Consider the following 17,597-nt stretch of genomic DNA (forward strand, 5'->3'; position numbering starts at 1 on the left):
TACATCCCTCATATCCCAGCACAATAATATAGCAGCATAACACCTTGGAACTGAGACGGGGGGGTCCGGTGACACTGTGGCCCTACCCGGGGGAGGCCCCGGACAGGGCCCAACAGGCAGGAAATCAATCCAACTACATTGCCAGGCATCAACCAAAGGGACACCCACAAACCGCAACCCCCCTGAATGAGGGCCGAGTATTGCTAGCAGCGTACAGCCCAATTGCACAAGTGCACAACAGAGTCAACAACAAGCCAGTGACTCTTCCCGAAAGGCAATGGAGGGAGGGCATCCCAGTGGCGACGAGAGCCCACCTGGCAAGACAGCAAGGGTGGACAGTATCAAGCCTACTGGTCACCTTCACGCCCCCGGGCCAGGCTACACCTAATTATAAACCGTGCTGTAGAGATGAGTTTTTAGTAGACACTTGAAAGTTTGCACTGAGTTTGCATTTCTAACCTTAATTGGCAGATCATTCCACAGTAGTGGAGCTCAATGAGAAAAGGCCCTGCCGCCAGCTGTTTGTTTAGAAATTCTAGGTACAATTAAAAGGCCTGCATCTTGCGATCTAAGGTTACATGTAGGTATGTATGGCTGGATCATTTCAGCAAGGTAAGTAGGAGCAAGTCCATGTATTGATTTATAGGTTAAGGGTAAAACCTTAAAATCAGCCCCAACCCTAACAGGCAGCCAATGTAAGGATGCCAGGACAGGGGTAATGTGTTCAAATTTTTTTGTTCTAGTTAGGATTCTAGCGGCCGTGTGCAGCACTAATTGAAGTTTATTTATTAATTTGTCTGGATAACCAGAGAGAAGAGCATTGCAGTAATCTAATCTAGAAGTAACGAAAGCATGGATAAATTTTTCTGCATCAGTTTTTGATAGAAAGTTTCTAATTTTTGCAATGTTTCGAAGATGAAAATAAGCAACTCTTGAGACATATTTTATATGTTCTTCAAAGGAGAGGTCAGGGTCAAGGGTAACGCCAAGGTTTTTTACAGTTTTTTTGGGATACGACCATGCAGCCATCGAGGTTCACAGTGAGATCTGCTAACAACGCTCTTTGTTTTTTGGGTCCTAAAAGGAGCATTTCTGTTTCATTTGAGTTTAAGAGCAAGAAATTCTCTGTCATCCACTTCCTAATATCTGAAACGCATGCTTCCAAAATAGCTAATTTAGGGGCTTCTCCATGCTTCATTTAAATATATAACTGTGTGTCATCAGCATAACAGTGAAAGTTAACATTGTTATTTCGGATTACATCGCCCAGAGGGAGCATATATAGTGAGAACAATAATGGGCCCAGAACCGAGCCTTGAGGAACTCCAAAGCATACCTTTGACTTGTCAGAGGATATTCCATCCACACTAACGAACTGATATCTTTCAGATAAATAAGATTTAAACCAGGCTAGAACATGTCCACGTAGCCCAATATGGGTTTCCAGTCTCTCTAAGAGAAGGGAGTGATCAATAATGTCAAAAGCAGCACTAAGATCAAGAAGCAACAGGACGGATGCGGAACCTTTGTCTGAGGCCATTAGAAGGTCATTTGTTACCTTCACAAGTGCAGTCTCAGTACTATGATGGGATCTAAAACCGGACTGGAGTATTTCATAAATGTTTTTTGTCTTTAGGAAGGCATTCAGTTGTTGGGAAACACATTTTTCTAAGATTTTTGAGAGGAACGGGTGGTTTGATATTGGCCTATAATTGTTTAATATGTCGGGATCTAGATTCGATTTTTTTTGGTACGCATCCGGAGTTTGGTACGCATCCGGAGGAAAGGGAGCAATTTATTATGTTCAGCATTGGCTGACCTAGCACAGGAAATAACTCCTTAAGTAATTTTGTAGGAATCGGGTCTAGCTGAGAGTTTGTGGGTTTAGAACTCATTACAAATTTTGTAAATGTGTCGAGCGTTACGGTATCAAAAAATTCAAGTGTCCCCATTGACACCTGGTCAGAGAGGTTCAGGACATTTTTTGGACAACTGAGATTTTGAGGACCATAACTATTTAAGGAGTCAGTTATTTGTTTTCTAATGGTGACGATCTTTTCATCAAAGTAGTTCATGTATTCATTACAACTAAAGTGAAGACCCACTTCACTTGCTAAGCTTTGCTTTTTTGTTAACTTTGCAACTGTATCAAAGAGAAATTTTGGATTGTTTTTGTTCGCCTCAATCAGGTTGGAGAAATAAGCTGATCGAGCAGACGTGAGTGATTTTCGGTATTGTAGTGTACTATCTATCCAGGCTAGTCTAAATACTTCCAACTTGGTGGAGCGCCACTTTCGCTCCAATTTTCTGGAGGCTTGCTTACGTGCTCTAGTATTGTCTGTGTACCAGGCTGCAAGTTTCTTGTTGCGTATTTCTTGAGTTTTTAGTGGTGCAACTGTGTCTAATGTATTTCGCAGTATTGAGTTTAGATCCTTGATTTGATCGTTTACAGATTTATTTACTCTGTCGTTAATGAGCGAACTTGTAAGAATATCAAGGAATTTATTTGTAGTCCGAGAATTTATAGTACGGCTTTTGAAACTCATTGTTTGGGGGGCAAGTGGATTTCTTGTTTTAACGGTAAATGTAATAAGACAATGATCCGATAATCCAGGATTTTGGGGGTAAATTATTAGATCTACAATATCTATTTCTCGTGACAGGACTAAATCTAAGGTATGATTGTGGCAATGTGTTGGACCTGAAACATGTTGGATGAAACCCATTGAGTCAATTATGGCTTCAAAGGCTTTTTGAAGAGGATCATTGGAGTTTTCCATATGAATATTGAAATCGCCAAAAATTAGAATACTATCTGCCATGACTACAAGGTTGGACAAGAATTCTGGAAACTCATTGAGGAACAATGTGTATGGCCCGTGGGGGCTATAAATAGTAGCTATGTAAAATGATTTATCGGCCTGGTTAACTTTCATGAGTAAAACTTCGAAAGAATGAAACTCTGTGATATGTTTGAGAGTAAGTTTATATTTACTGTCATAAATATTAGCAACACCCCCTCCTTTTCGGGACGCACGAGGGATATGATCACTAGTATAACCAGGAGGAGAGGCCTCATTTAAGGCAGTGAATTCATTAGGCTTTAGCCACGTTTCACATAAACCAATAGCATCTAGTTTATGATCAGAGATTAATTCATTTACTGCAACTGCCTTTGGAGCAAGGGATCTAATATTTAGGAGTTCCATTTTGAGATGCGAAGTGATCCAATCATTTTTATTTTTGACCGAGGTGGAGGTAGGCTTTATCTTAATAAGGTTGTTTTTGTTAGCACTACCTTGTTTAACTTTTCTCAGCCTAGGACGAGTCACAGTGGCAATAGGCAAAGCTGTACTAACTACTCTGGCTATGCTATTGACAGACTCCACTATGCTAGCAGGCTGGCTAACAGCCTGCAGCCTGACCTGCACCCTATCTCATGTTAAAGCTATAGGAGTGAGACTCCTGTCAATGTTCCTAGATAAAAGAAGAGCACCACTCCAGCTAGGATGGAGTCCCTTATTTTCACATGACCTTCTCCCATTCCTCCTCTGGATCATCCAGATGGTCATTGGCAAACTTCAGACGGGCCTGGACATGCACTGGCTTGAGCAGGGGGACCTTGTGTGCGCTGCAGGATTTTAATCCATGACGGCGTAGTGTGTTACTAATGGTTTTCTTTGAGACTGTGGTCCCAGCTCTCTTCAGGTCATTGACCAGATCCTGTCGTGTAGTTCTGGGCTGATCCCTCACCTTCCTCATGATCATTGATGACCCACGAGGTGAGATCTTGCATGGAGCCCCAGACCGTCATCTTGAACTTCTTCCATTTTCTAATAATTGCACCAACAGTTATTGACTTCTCACCAAGCTGCTTGCCTATTGTCCTGTAGCGCATCCCAGCCTTGTGCAGGTCTATAATTTTATCCCTGATGTCCTTACACAGCTCTCTGGTCTTGGCCATTGTGGAGAGGTTGGATTCTGTTTGATTGAGTGTGTGGACAGGTGTCTTTTATACAGGTAACGAGTTCAAACAGGTGCAGTTAATACAGGTAATGAGTGGAGAACAGGAGGGCTTCTTAAAGAAAAACTAACAGGTCTGTGAGAGACGGAATTCTTACTGGTTGGTAGGTGATCAAATACTTATGTCATGCAATAAAATGCAAATTCATTATTTAAAAATCATACAATTTGATTTTCTGGATTTTTGTTTTAGAATCCGTCTCTCACAGTTGAAGTGCACCTATGATAAAAATTACAGACCTTTACATGCTTTGTAAGTAGGAAAACCTGCAAAATCGGCAGTGTATCAAATACTTGTTCTCTCCACAGTAATTCCTTACAAACCTAATTACTCCCCCTCAATCATTCTTTAAATCGGAGAATCGCCTCCCAGATTTATAACACAATCCCTCTCCAAACCTAATGAGCAAAAGCAAATTAACAACAATAACCTACAAAATCTGATTTTCTTTATATTAGAAATGTTCTCTACGTTAACTTAAGCTCCAACCATTTCTCAATGTGCTCCACCTTATAATATTCCATACCTTATATACACCGATCAGCCGTAACCATGCCTAATATTGTGCCACTTGCCTAATATTGTGTAGGTCCCCCCTTTGCCGCCAAAACAGCCCTGACTCGTCGAGGCATGGACTCTACTAGACCTCCGAATGGTGTGCTGTGGTATCTGGCACCAAGATGCTAGCAGCAGATCCTTTAAGTCCTATAAGTTGCGAGGTGGGGCCTTCATGGATTGCACTAGTTTCTCCACCACATCTCAGATGCTCGATTGGATTGAGATCTGGGGAATTTGGAGGCCAAGTCAACACATTGAACTCATTGTTGTGTTCCTCAAACCAATTTATGAACCATTTGTGATTTGTGGCAGGGTGCATTATGCTACTGCAAGAGGCCAGTGCCATCAGGGAATACTGTTGCCATGAAAGGGTGCACATGGTCTGCAACAATGCTTAGGTAGGTAGTATGTGTCAAAGTAACGTCCACATGAATGGCAGGACCAAAGTTTCCCTGCACTACATTGCCCAAAGCATCACACTGCCTCCACCGGCTTGCCTCCTTCCCATAGTGCATCCTGGTGCCAGGTGTTCTCCAGGTAAGCAATGCACATGCACCCAGCCATCCACATGATGTAAAAGGAAACGTGATATATCAGACCAGGCCACCATCTTCCACTGCTCGGTGGTCCAGTTCTGATGCTCATGTGCCCATTGTAGGCACTTTCGGCAGTGAACAGGGGTCAGCATGGGCACCCTGACTGGTCTGCGGCTACACAGCCCCATATGCAACAAATGAATGCACTGTGTGTTCCGACACCTTTCTATCAGTACCAGCATTAACTCAGCAATTTGAGCTACAATAGCTTGTCTGTTGGATCGGACCACACAGGCCAGCCTTCGCACCCCACATACATCAATGAGCCTTGGCCGCCTTTGACCCTGTCACCAGTTCACCGCTCCTTCCTTGGACCACTTTTGATAGGTACTGACCACTGCAGATCAGAAACACCCCACAAGGGCTGCAGTTTGGCCCTGGTCAAAGTCGCTCAGATCCTTATGCTTGCCCATTTATAGGTAAAGCTGTACTAACTACTCTGGCTATGCTAGCAGGCTGGCTAACAGCCTGCAGCCTGACCTGCACCCTATCTCATGTTAAAGCTATAGGAGTGAGACTCCTGTCAATGTTCCTAGATAAAAGAAGAGCACCACTCCAGCTAGGATGGAGTCCGTCTTTTCACATGACCTTCTCCCATTCCTCCTCTGGATCATCCAGATGGTCATTGGCAAACTTCAGACGGGCCTGGACATGCACTGGCTTGAGCAGCGTGACCTTACCCATTCCCCTATTATTGGCCACTCCCTATTATCAGCTGTTTCTAGCGCTCAGAGAACTAAATCCTTTCAAGGTCAAAATGTAAATGCACTGGAAAACAACAGCACATTTTGCTAATCAATATACCCTTTCAGCTAGCCCACCACCATTTTTTACAGAAATGTATGGTGGTGAAAAAAATGTCTTAAAAATGCCCTGTATGGAAATTGTGTAGACAAGTTTCAGTTCTTGAATTTCGACTTGCACGACTGTCCAGACATCATGTAATATCAAAGAGATCAATCTTTCTTTTCTTTTTACCGGAAGCCAGAGAAGCAAGCTACAACTTTCTAGTAGAAAAACTAAGATTAGTCATTTGTTATACAAATAAAAATAAATATTATGTAATTCAACAAAATAGTAAGGTGGCCAATAATTGGTGACGGTGGCCGATAATAGGGGGTGGTATTTTTTAGCTATGGCACTAACCAACTACTGAAATATTAATTTCCCATTAATGACATGCTAGCTAACATTTGTATGTCACTAATAATCATAAACTTTGATGACTTGATCAATTGATTAATTTGTACAAGATGTTTTTCAAAATTGCAGTTGGATGCAGATAATTGGTTTGAGATAAGTTATGTTTAATTCTTCGGTTTCAACGGAACACAGTCGCAAAATGGATGAGGAGAGTGCTATCCAATGCTATCCAAATAAATTAATTAATATAATTATAAGTCATATTAGATAAGTGTCTAACACAAACTACGAGACAGGTATACTTTTAGCAAACCTTGACCAAAAATAATCTATTTTGATAGATTTTACACCTGTTGTTCTTCTAAAAATACATGATGAAAAGATGTTTTGGGGAGTATGCCCAGACCCCGCAAAATGAGGCTTAGCCCCCACATCCATGATTTTCTAGTGACGTCCCTGCATAGACACAGCCAGTTACTTTTCTTTTACCACACTATTTTGTTGGATACTTTGTTCAGGGCATTGTTTCTCTGCTCTGATGCTCGTGCAATAGTAAACTGTGTGCGATTCATTGAATCTTTTCTCGCTCTGTTCTTTCATATTTTTTTTTTGCCCGCGGGTTGTCTCTGGACATTTTATTTCGCTTCTCCAGTGTTGGAGTTTGTTGTGATTCTGCGCTTCTCACATTAGCATACTCATTGAACTCTGCGCTGTGTTGTGTCTAATGATGTTTGACCAAATTGCTTGTGTTAAATTTGTGTTTTCCTTTCCTCCTCTTGACGGTTTAGCAGAGCAGAGCTTGCACTCTACTTGTCATTGCTGACATCTCCGTCTTCCCGCTCTACCAATCGGAGGTCTATATACTTATGTGTCCAGAGGCGACACAACCATCAAGTTTCACTTAATGTGACGTGATATCGGCGGGTGGTATCGACATATTTCTATTACATGAGCCCAGTATCAACCCGATATTGGTATCGGTGCATCCCTAAGTTGAACTCATGTCTGTTCAGAGAACATGTAAGCAAACATAAAAAAAATAGATAACGCTTAATTCTTGATAAGACAATCATTATCATGAAAAATGTTCATAGCAACCTCAGTAACGACCAACACAATTATGAATATATACGCAAGCAGAAATGGCGGTGTCCTTTCCTTCCAGGACCACAATGGCACCCATTTAATCTTAATTATTTATCTTTCATTCCTCATAGACTTCCACTGAATCACCATTGACTCCCATTCATTCACCATTGACCTTGATTCATTCCACATTGACATTCATGCATTCCCCATAGAACCCAATTAATTCCCCATTGACCCTGTTTCATTCCCCATTGACCTGTATGGATTCCTTACAGACTCCCATTGAATCACCCTTGACTTCCATTCATCTTCCATTGCCCCCCATTCATTCCTCATTGACTTCCATGCATTCCCCACAGGCCCCCATTCATTCCCCTTTGACATCTATGCAATGACCACCATTCATTTCCTATGGAGCCCCATGCATTTCTTGATTATAGCGCCACAATCACAATCTTGAAAATGATCGGCCTGTGGAGGCCTTCCTACCACAGGCCTGAACCCATATACTAAGTCAGGGTTGCAGTAGGCCTCACCATCTTGTACTGATGAGCATTTGAATTGAGACCACACCCACAGAAATTTTCATTGGCTCATATCAGCCATTCTGTTAAAGATATCAACAATCCTTATACCCAATCTACAGATATTTGTCCCAACAAGATATATACCAAGTAGCGTTAAGATCGGTGCAGAGCTCTAGTTGAAGATATGAGTTTTTCCTTGGGTGAAGTGGGACCTGTGGACCGAATTTCAGACCTCTAGGTCAGTTGTTCCCAACTCTGGTCCTCCAGTACCCCCATCAGCACACATTTTTATTGTAGCCCTGGACAAATACAACACAATACCATTTTACATTCTATGGTAAGCTACAAATCTTATGTTCTCTCTGGCATGCAAATAATGTTAGGGTACTTCACTGACACAAGATCAGTGTTACGCTACCATGATTCAGTGAAAAACTTCAAGACACAGGTTGATCAAGTTGCCAACCCTGTCAGTATTTGCTTTGACAGCTTTGTTAAAACTACGCAAAAGAAATAGAGAAATGTCAGTCAACCTTAATTCTTTCGACATATGTGCTAGATTTACCTTCAAAGCAAGCTACAATAACTACTTCGCAAACATTTTGCAGGTATAATGAAACAACAAAAGGTTGCAGAGTGAAAGGACTGAAACAGAAATAAAGAGTGGATGTAAATTAGGTGAAAGGCAGGTTTTGTGATTGGACAATACATTTTCTGATATTTTGTTCTTGACACCATTTCACACTGGTTATTTTGTCACTTTGTTTCTGGAGCTATCCCAGAAAAGTCTGTGCTAACCGTGCTCCAGAGCAGGGCCAACTAGCCCTAGGCTAGGGTGGTGCTAGCCCACTTCAAAATTTGCAACTGTGAGCCCTTGCTTTGCCCTGGGCATAGGAGGCCCTTATCCCAGGATTTAGGACCGTGGTTCCCAACTCCGGTCCTGGAGTACCCCCAACAGTACACATTTTTGTTGTAGCCCTGGACAAGCACACCCAATTCAACTCAATGAGAGCCTGATAATTAGTTGACAAGTTGAATCAGCTGTGCTTGGCTGGGCTACAATGAAAATGTGTACTGTTGGGGGTACTTGAGGACCGTAGTTGGGAACCACTGATTTAGGAGGCTCTTAGCCCTAGGCTAAGGTGCAGTGTGAACACACCTTTGATCTCTAATTTCTGTTCATGCATTTGTAAGGTTTGAATTGCTTTTATGTATTTAATGTGCTAGACAAACTTGCTTTGCTTTTCCTAAGTCACAAATGCCTATAGTATCGACATACTTTGTGTTTGTGAATGGTCATAATAATTTTGGTGGCCAGCGTCTTGATTAGCTAATAGGTCTTAAATTGACTAGTGATAGTATAAATAAACCAGTGGTTGTTGGTCGAGAAGTTATCCTAATAATGGCAAAGCTTGGGGTTCTAAAGGACCTCGGCTATAGTTTGAGACCATAGACTGTTTAAACAAAACAAAAAAATATGGACGTAGTAACCGTGACGTAGTTGTCCCAAGACTCGTTTTGAAGCTCATTTTTGCTGGAGATGGCCATCGCCAACTTGGCAGTGTGTCACTTGGCCTAAATCTCATATCCAAAATGGCCAAAGAGGTGGGGCGTGAGCGCAGCTGAGGTGCCTGGTTGCTAAAAAAATACCCACCTAGCGCAACATTACCAAGTTATCAAAATCTAGGATTTGCTTCAGTTGAAAAAGATTAGGTGCGAGAAATAATTACGACACGTTGCATACTTGATTTTGCTTTTAAATGTTTTTAATGAAAATAACAGTTGCGCGCCAGTTGTGTGATCATCATGCGAGCAAAGGTGGGCGCGCAGATTAGTGACGATGAATAGAAGCTTTGGTTGGTTGGCCGGTAAAAACATAGTAAAGTATATCTACGATAATATTAGCCGACCCATATAAAATGTGATTTAGTTATCTACTATCAACGCATCTTTTTGAGAGCAATGATAGGCGACAAGCTTTTTTCAGGATTCAAGGTTTATTTTTTTCAAATCCACCGAATAATGCAAGGAAGAACTGCACTGAACAACTCAAGACAGGAATTGTTTAGAAGATTAGGCAAATATTTGTTAGATAGCTGTAACACGATGCTGCCTTCAAGATGAAACATTATATGGAATTTATTACGGATATTTGAGGAGAAAAGACGTGTTAGGCTGCACTCTGCCAAAGGAAGATTGCATTTGATGTAGCCAACTCAACTCGTCCATACAGGTAGACCATGTGATTCTTCCTGTTTGCATCTCAGACAATTGCATTCATTACTTAGCATTGACTGCTGAACACTTTTACTTTAAGCTAAGAGGGCAGGTGTATAGACAGTTTATTTCATTTCTTTAATTTACGTTTTGAAAATCCATCGCTTGTAGCTCTAATAATTGCAGGTTACGTTTGCGCTAGTAAAACGTATGTGTGCAGGTGTTGTCGATTGCAAACGCGTTTTCTAATGCCTCTTCATATGAAAGTAATCAGATTACGTTACTGAGTTTGATGAGTAATCAAAAAGTAACGTTACTGATTATAAATGTGGACAGTTAACTTGTAACTGTAACGGATTACATTCAAAAAGTAACCTACCCAACCCTGCTTGTCAGTGACTGGAGTTAGTTGAGATAGCAGAAAGGACAAATCGCTAGGAGTGACACTAATGACAGCCCCAGCACCACACCTGTCACTCGGTAGGCCACGCCCCCTAATTATAAGACTTAATATAATTTAAACGGAGTTTATTAATTTTAAATGAGTTTAAATTAAAAAATCTAAATGTGACAAATATGTAAAAAAGCAAAATGCAAAATACACCAAAACCATTTTTAACCAGGCTGTAAAGTTGGGCATTTTCCCATAGATATGTAAATTGCTCCCTTTTGCAGCCGGCCTCAAGTGGCAATTCGATGAATTGCAGTTTTTGGCACATCCGTGTAGGCTTCATTTTTCAGCCTCGGAGTTAGCCCCTTGGTTGAGACGCGAAAGTGTTCTGTAACCGTTGTGATTTTTTAAATGGCGAATTACGATTGGCTAAAAAGCGGTTTTAGGACAGCAGCAACGTTTCTTTGTAGCGGAAATCTGTTGAAGGGAAATAACGTTTTTGGTTTTTTTTGCAAACGGTCTTTCAAAACTTCGCAATTTAAATCGGTGGAATCCCATAAGTGTGAGAAACAAAAAACGCTGTGAAAAGCCTCCAAAAATGCCAGGATTTTCTCAGTACTGTTTGCTCGTATTACAGACGACAATCCCATGAAGTACAGCCAGCAACGTTTACTGCTTACTGCTTTACGGTGGATACCATAGACTGTATATAAAATGGACGACGCCCTTTCGCTCTTTTCCATTGGTGAAAAATGAAGCCACCAGTGTCCCGATACGGCGCGGACATCTTGGACTTGCGTCTGCGCAGATAGCGATCTTGGGACCAGTTCTGCGCAGTAGTTATGCGCAGTAGCGAGCAGGAAGTAAAGCCGCAAAATCAACGGCCCCTCCCCTGTGCCCCGCCCTCACTCTCCCTCGCAGAATGCGCATACCGTAATCAATCGCAAGTCCAAGTACAGTACAACCTTTGCTTGTTAAACCTAGACGATATGTTATAGCCTAACTTACATCATGTTTAACCTTAATTTAGAATAGGCCTAATACAAAAAGAATTGGTAACTTCTAGCTAACAATCCCCTGCTAGCTATTAACATGGCTATTAACGAGGCTTGTTGTCTTTTAGCTAAGGTTAGCTAGCCCATTACATTTATTTACTAATTAAATAGCTTATAAATGTAACTTACCGAAAAAAATTCAAAGATCGATTGGAAATGCCAGCTCGGTTAGCACAATGTACTGCAGAACAACCCATTATGTCCGTGTGAAATTATATCAATTATAGAAATTTAGAGATTAAATGTAAAGCTCCAATTTCCTCAGTCCTCCGAAGGAGGATGGCGCTTCAGTGGCTCCTTGGCTCAGATAGCTGTCAATCAAAGCTGTGAATCACGACGTCACACCACCGTTTTTAGAGCATTAAATAACTTACTAAAAACCAACTTATTTTAAAAACAAACTCTTGAATTTACATTAGCGTGATACAAACTACAGTAAATGACAGAAACCAGCTTCGGAAAAAAGATAATTGAAGGGTAATTTAATTGTTTAGTTGGTCTCGCGTCCGATTGAATAACATGGGGAGGGCGGGGTTTATGACCTATACTGGGACCACTCACCAGGTGGCGATCGAGACGTTTTGGCTTCACTTTTCAGGGCTTGTGCGGCACGCTTGGTGGATACACGCACTTACAGACGGGCCACCGTCTACTACTAGAACACGAGAAAATCCCACGTACCACGTGATAGCTACCGCTGCTAGTAACAACAACGCTCTTTTGTATGTCGTCTAAAAATTACTTTACAGATTTTGTATGTTTTTGTTAAATAAAAATGAAAGACAACTATATGAAATGATGTATTTGGCTAGGTAAAAAGATTATTTTTATTTCCAACCTGGTATCATGGAATACATTTACTATTTATGTAAATCCATGGCACCCAATTTCTTTGTTACGTTGGGTTACTCTACAATGTGCTACCAAAACGTATAATACATTATGAATTGGCAAAAATATAACATGTTACAAACGCTATTAAAACATATGTTACGAATACTAGACAAACGTATCATATGTTATGAAAGGGAAAAAAATATGTTACGAACGCTACTAAAACGTATCATACATTATGATTTTTGCACAAAACATCCAAGCTGTGTTTCCAACTGGCTACATCCAGCTCTGCAGATAGGATAATATATTTTGTGGGACAAGGTTGCTACAATATGTAATGAATGCATTTTAACATTAGGTATTTTGTACTGTTCAATGAAGTTGAATCTAATCTTATCTCGGTATCACAGGACTGGGGTTAAAGTTTGGGTTCTGGTTAGAAAGAAAATCACTTGTGACATTGACCGTGTAACACCACTACTCGCCACCCATCTGCGGAGCGCGGTACTGACTGACGCGTTCAAAATATAGCCTGCCAATCGGTATTGTTTGTTCTGGATTATTACTTTCACCTAATGTAATATATCTTACGAATTTGGCTGTCAAAGATTTACATAAAATAGTCTCCATATTTTTATGAGACCAGTTTGGTATTTCTCATCTGTGTGCAACTCTTGTTATAATTATTAGGCTATAGACCAATTGTTATAATTGTATTAATTATTGTCAGTTATTAGTTGAAGAAAAAGTAATACAAGACTGAACCAGAGATCCCCAGCCCTTTTGGGATCACGATAAGTAAACTTATGTTCATGATAGGTACGCTGATTTCCCACATACCTTAAACAGCTGCTTGTTGTGGTGCTCATCAACAACTAAATCCAAAACAGCAGTATTTAATTTCTCAATTTTTGCGCTTGAATTTTGATTTTGTCAATGATTTGATTGGTTGACAATGATCACTGTTCATTGGTCGTCATGGGCGGCGGCCGCTCAGAGTTCAACAAATTCAACTTTTGGCGTCTCCACCTGTGAGCTAGTAGGCACAGAAATCGGGATGGGATCAAGCACCGCGCCGCTTGCAAAACTGCTTGTTTTGCCGCCTCCTGCTCTACTCCAATTGAGACCTTCACTGCAACCGCGGCCCGTCTTTAAGTTCCTTACCTTCAGTCTATTTGGTGGCCGTATGTATTTTTTGCATGGGGTGTTGTTGTGAAATTGGTTTTAAATTGAATTCGAAGTGGCGTTAAAAATCTTACATTTCATTTTCTGAAAACTGCAGATACCCTGATCTTATTTATTATAATAATAATTACTTATATAGCGCCTTTCATAATACCCAAGGTCACTTAACAAATGAGGGGGGAGGGGGGACTTGGGGGTTAGGGATCAAAATACTTTTAAGGTTTTAAGGTGCTTTTTGATTTAGCAATCTGTGATGGCATCTACGTTCATTTGGAAGAGGTGCAACAGTTTCATAAATCACACTTGGAAATGATCATACATCTCTCCCCACACTTGAATCTGAGGTCTTTTCTGAGAAGGATACATTAATGAGGGTCAATATCTGGTGTGACCATGATTTGCCTCACCCCAAGCAACAACTGTTTCACATGGAGTTGATATCTGTCAAGTTGCTGGGTATTGGGGATATTGCTGGATATACAGAGCATCCCAAATGCTCAATAGATGTAATGCCTGGTGAGTGTGCAGGCCATGGAAGAACCAAGTCCTTTCAGCTTTCAGGAATTCTGTACAGATTGTTGCAACACAACCCCAATGCCATCATAGAGCAGTCTGTTCACAGTTCAGTCATGCACGTGATCTGCCATCTGCCCAGTAAAGTTCAAACTAGCATTCATCTGTGAAGAGGACACTTCTCCAGTGCACCTGTAGCCATCGATGGTGTGCATCTGTCCACTGAAGTGAACCTGGTAAGGACAACATGACTTGCAAAAGTATTCAAACCCCTGGCCTCTCAATACTGAATTACAATGGTACAATGCAATGTTTAATTATATTGTCAATGTTTTTTTACACTAACACTCAAAACCAGTTTTTGTAAGGTGACATTAGTTTTATGTTGGGACATATTTGAGAGAAAAATAAAGCCGCCGCGAGAAAAGTATTCTGTGCTGTGGAAGCTCTTGGTTTGCACAGAATAAATGATTGTCCTAAAAAGGACACAATTACATTACCATTGGTTTACACCTTTGAACCATTTAAGGGTCAAATTTTCTGAATCAAATTAACACTATTGAGGGATCATTGGTTAGGCTGTGTATCTGAAGGAAAGGGAAGACCAGATCAAAGGTAGAATTAATATTCTTGATACACTTCTACAAACATTTGCAACATTCTCAAATTCTTCACTGTTGTTACATTGTAATATTTTCAGATATTACAATGTCTTACTGCATATCTTACCTGGCCTAGCATTACATGTGCAGTAAGTTATTCTCTGTCAAAATAAAAAGCAACAACAAACGTTTTTCCGTTTTCCATTGCCTGAAATGCCAAACATTTCAGGCAATGAGCTCCAATCACGTGGGATTCTCTAGGAATTTTCTTCCCTACCTCGTAGTACAGTGTGAAACTATTCCTCCTACATTGAATTTTCCAACACATGACTGCTACTGATCAACTTAACTATTTGACTGCTTTTGATACTGCACATGGATCTCTTGAATACTCATCATTGTCTAAAAAACAGGCACCAACTAGAAACCATTTCTTATCCAATTCCACCTTTTCCTTTTTTCACACTTTTTGACTTTAGTTTTCCATTGTTAATTTCCTAGCTTACTTAATGCCCTTTGAGATTCAAAATATTCTTCTTCACTGGGGTTTTGGGGCAGACTACATCCAAATTGTTGCAGAAAATGTATCACTCCAACTGTAGAACTGCAATAAACCTTGTAAACCCTACGATATTTACAAACCCTTACTCTAATGAAGAGAGAAATGAATAATAATCAAAAATTTAAACTATCGACCACAACACCAACAGTAACCCATCTGACTGCTTTTTGGTGAGTCATCCAACCACAGATGAGTAATGTTACATTTCACTGGTGTCCTACTTTGAACATCATCGATTCATAAAACCTTTTCCTTTTGCTCCTCCGTTACACAGCTAAGCACAATCTAATCATCTCTACTTCCATTTTTTTTGTTATACTCAGATGTATAACAAACTTAATCACATTTCCAAACTATTCCTTAACAGCTTCAAAGTCATCCCCAATTTCCAATCTTAAATAAATTATTTTAAGCTTGGGATCTGTCTGATGTACATTTAATTTAGTTTTGTTGGACTGTGTTTCTTGTTTGACCTGCTGTTCCACACCCTCAGAATATTTTTTACATAATTAGATAAACTTTAAGATTTTTTGGGGGGGTTTAAACAGAAAATGGTAGTGACAGAAATCTAAAAATACAATTTAATTTTACCTTTTACATTTTATATTTAAAATTATTAATTTATCGGTTTACATTATTTTCTTAGCCATTATAATGCATTATGGTTTTAAAAATTGCTATTTAATTGTCTAGCTGCCGAGTGCATTAGCCTATATTTGTAGCCCATGACAGTTGTGGCATCCTCAGTTCTCTTGTTCTTACATTTGGAATGTTGGCCTATTTATCTCTGTGCACGAAAGAGCTAGCTTGAAGATGGTGCGTATTTCCAACTTATTAATGACATTTTGGAACATTTGCGTGTTCCGTATTATAGTGAATACATAATTTGATCAACATTGTAATTTAACATCCCATCAGCCTGAAAAATGTATACTGTGTATAGCTCCAATAAAGTATACTTTCATACGTAGTTGTGATTAAGTACACTCAAAGTGCCTACTGAAAACAAGTGTGGATACGGCATAGGCCTTTGATCCTGAATACAGCAGTGAATTAGCCTACTAATAAGTAGGACAGGAGATGTAATGGTACCATCATCTTTTTTACACAATGCCTGATATGATTTCTTATTCATTTAAACTTGATTTGAATCGCTTTTTTATGACCCATAACTACGCAGGTGCGAAGTCTGGAAGCACACAACTGTGCAGTGCAGCTAGCGACTAATGGGAAAATATAATTGACTACACGGTAGTAAGATTACCTACTAAAAGAGAACGTTTTATTGTAGAAATAGCCGATCACATTACGTGTGTTTCTTTTTCATTATCAACATTTGAATGAAAATATAGGCGTATCGTAATGGAATTCCTATTGAATGTTCAAAATTGTACAGTCATTAGAAAATGCCTTTTGCCACTCAAACTAACAAAGTAAATAACATTTATTAGGCTATTGTGTTATTTTGTGAACAGCATCAGGATAAAAAAAGACAAGCATTCAATTTACAGTGGTCTCTTAATTTTAACCCTTCTGTTCCTCACTCAAAACCTTTTCGACTTTTTTAGAAAGGAAAGAAAAAGGTGCAGTGGTCTCTTAATTTTCTGGAGCTGTATATATACTGTGGAAATGATCGCAGCGGAAACACTGATTTTGACACACTTAATGTTATTTTGGTCTCTGATTGACCTTTTTCAGTTTTGTCAGCCTCATGATGGCCTGCATTGTTGGCTTTGTTCCTCAGATTGAGACAATAGCAACAGACTCCAAATGCAAATGCAACACCTAGTATACCGTCTTGACGTTTTGTTAGCTTTTTTGTTCACTAACTAACGATGCCACAACACTTGGTCAAGAAATAGCTGAACAGTCAGGTGTAAACATTTTTGTATCAAGCAGGCTGACATTTTAGCACATTTTACTGTTTATGGATGTAAAGACCCTCAAGCTGAAGACTCTCAATATCCAGCAAGCTTTCACCTGCTGGATATTTTTTATTTTCAAGGCAACAGTGCCAAAGTGCAGAGCCAAAAACTACAATACCTGTGTGTCACTGTCCAAAGACTTTAAGATTGCACTGTACGTTTGGCAGGGAATACTACATTGCAATATTATATTGTATTTATTATTTTATTGTTGTGCCGACCCTCCGAGTCTCTAGTGGGCGAAATGTTCTGAAGTGAATACATCAATCCAGGCTTCCCAGTTCTAAGGTGGGAGAAAAAAAATACGCCCCCAAAGAGACTGGTTACGTTCCATGCAGTTTTTGACACAGCCACGCTGCGCAAATGATCAGAT

This window comes from Esox lucius, chromosome 20 (genome assembly GCF_011004845.1).
Source record: "Esox lucius isolate fEsoLuc1 chromosome 20, fEsoLuc1.pri, whole genome shotgun sequence".
Lineage (NCBI taxonomy): Eukaryota > Metazoa > Chordata > Actinopteri > Esociformes > Esocidae > Esox > Esox lucius.